Source organism: Schistocerca serialis, chromosome 12 (genome assembly GCF_023864345.2).
Source record: "Schistocerca serialis cubense isolate TAMUIC-IGC-003099 chromosome 12, iqSchSeri2.2, whole genome shotgun sequence".
Classification (NCBI taxonomy): Eukaryota; Metazoa; Arthropoda; class Insecta; order Orthoptera; family Acrididae; genus Schistocerca; species Schistocerca serialis.
Window position 1 is genome coordinate 99,916,749 of NC_064649.1, and position 2,577 is coordinate 99,919,325.

At 47.6% G+C, this 2,577-nt stretch overlaps 1 pseudogene; it reads left to right on the plus strand.

The window, feature by feature from the left end:
* Positions 1–1,486: 1,486 nt before the first annotated feature.
* LOC126428561 (5S ribosomal RNA) lies at positions 1,487–1,604 on the plus strand (annotated as a pseudogene).
* The last annotated feature ends 973 nt before the right edge of the window (positions 1,605–2,577 follow it).

Sequence of the window (2,577 nt, forward strand, 5' to 3'; positions counted from 1 at the left end):
CATCTGCATAGCTCCATTAGTCCAAATAAAATATTTTTATTTGTCTGACAAACCCTATTCTCAGGGCTATATTTTATTTGGACTAATGGAGCTATGCAGATGTTTGTAAAAACGATAATGACATATCACTCCATGTTAATGTAATACTGCCGCCTTCTGAAGAAGATAGATTTAAATCTATCGAAACCTAGGTAAAGATTACTTTATCCTTTGCAACTGGTCGGCTGTTTTTAATCCTATTACGTGGAACCGTTGCTGTTGCGCAGCTATGTTTAAAATATGAAGTTTAAGCCATTTTAACATTTCACCTGATTGTATAAACGAGTACGAATGTTTAGCTGTTTTAACTTGTCGAAATTGGATTTATATACCACCTGAAGTACACACACATATATTCGACACTTCAAAACAAACACCTCCAAATGCTTTAAACAATTATTCTGTAATAATGTTGTTACGATGTATATTATTGGCACTTTGCGATTATGTCTTCTTTTCTGCTATACGAACCTTGCACCCAGCTGATTCCAGACGCCATATTTGTTTACAAATGTGGCAGTATACATGTGATGTGTTACGACAGCAAAAGGAACCTCTGACCACTGGAGGTACTCTAGTTTACTTATTTAAGGTTTGCCATTAGATATCAGTTTAATTTTTTGTCAAAAGTAATCCTAAACCATATTCTAAAATAGTGTCTTGTTTCTCCACTAGGCAGTGCTACAAGTTCCTCCAAAAATCGTAACCCAACACACACACAAATGCAATACTAACTAATGTAAATCCACCCAATGATGGAGGTTTAAACCTTCGAAACGCGTCGTAGAAATAAATAAAACGGCGACTGGTAACAGTAAACTTGTTGTTTATTTAATGACTATGAATAAGTTAACACTTTGTTAATTACAACGAAACCTGCCTTTGCTCGCGAGGTTCGGCTATAGATACGAAGCTGCACACGTGGACTTGCAGTTCGGATCACACTAAATGAGCTATGATAACTGAGTGGCCACTTGTTGCAAGGTCGGAATGACCGTACTGTGCTTCACTACAGTCAATAGACAACAAAAGTTTGTAGACACTTGTTGACGCAGTTCTGACATCGCTGGCTCGTAGGCACAGTTCGCAGGAGACAGAAGTCTCTTCACTCCAGGGGCTGCGTCACAGCGAGTAGGCAGCACGACGACGTCACTCCGACAGCAACTTGCTGGAAGTGGGCGGAGTCGACCTCGATCAGAACTGCCCTCCTGGCCTCTAGCGACACTATTTCAGGGCAGAGGCGCGGCAGTGGCGCCTCGGGACTGCGGGAGGCACGGCTTCTGCCCGGCATTTCATTGGCGCCCCCTGGTACCACTTTGCTGTGCAGTGGGCGATACTTCTTGCGCCGCTGTGGAATCTCGACGACAGCGCAAGGAGAACCTGTGAAGCATCATCGCGCACTACTCAAGCAGAGTGCTATGATTTTAGGCATTAGATTTACAACTAGGCCAACGGCCTTGCCGCAGTGGTAACACCGGTTCCCGTCAGATCACCGAAGTTAAGCGCTTTCGGGCTGGGCTAGCACTTGGTTGGGTGACCATCCTGTCTGTCGAGCGCTGTTGGCAAGCGGGGTGCACTCAGCTCTTGTGAGGCAAACTGAGGAGCTACTTGATTGAGAAGTAGCGGCTCCGGTCTTGTAAAGACACACGGCCGGGAGAGCGGTGTGCTGACCACATGCCCCTCCATATCCGCGTCCAGTGACGCCTGTGAGTTGAGGACGACACGATGTCCGGTCGGTACCGTTGAGCCTGTTCGGACGGAGTTTAGTTTCGTTTTTAGATTTACAACCGGGGTGATGTCGCATTCAGCTATTCCAATGATTTCGGCTGACTTGTGTCCGGTCAGTTGAGCTTCTGCACGTGCAGGGAGCCGCGTCAGCTGTCTCGGTGTCATGCCGTCAGCTGTATGGCAGATAGTGGCTGTTGGTTTTGCACTGGTTGTAGGAGCGTACTCTATCCACTTCCGTTTCTATGGTGGCCTCGACGACCAATCAGCCATGTACCTGGTATCAGAAGCCGTGTGGTGGACCGAGCGAGGTGGCGCAGTGGTAGCACACTCGACTCGCATTCGGGAGGACGACGGTTCAATCCCGATTTCCCTAAATCGCTCCAGGCAAATGCTGGGATGGTTCCTTTGAAAGGGCACGGCCGACTTCCTTCCCCATCCTTCCCTAATCCGATGAGACCGATGACCTCGCTGTTTGGTCTCTTCCCCCAAACAACCCAACCCACGTGGTGGGTTGGTCTACTCCTTATCGGCCTGTTGGGTCTCAGCATCCCTAAGCACCTGAGTGAACAGGGACCCTAAGAGTCCCTCAGTTCTGACTTCTGAGACTAAGTTAATGCGAACAGCACTTTGCGATGTGGTGGTGGTGATGGTGGTTCAAATGGTTCAAGTGGCTTTGAGCACTATGGGACTTAACATCTGAGGTCATCGGTCCCCTAGAACTTTAAACTACTTAAACCTAAGTAGCCTAAGGAATCACACACATCCATGAGTGAGGCAGGATTCGAACCTGCGACCGCAGCGGTCACGCGG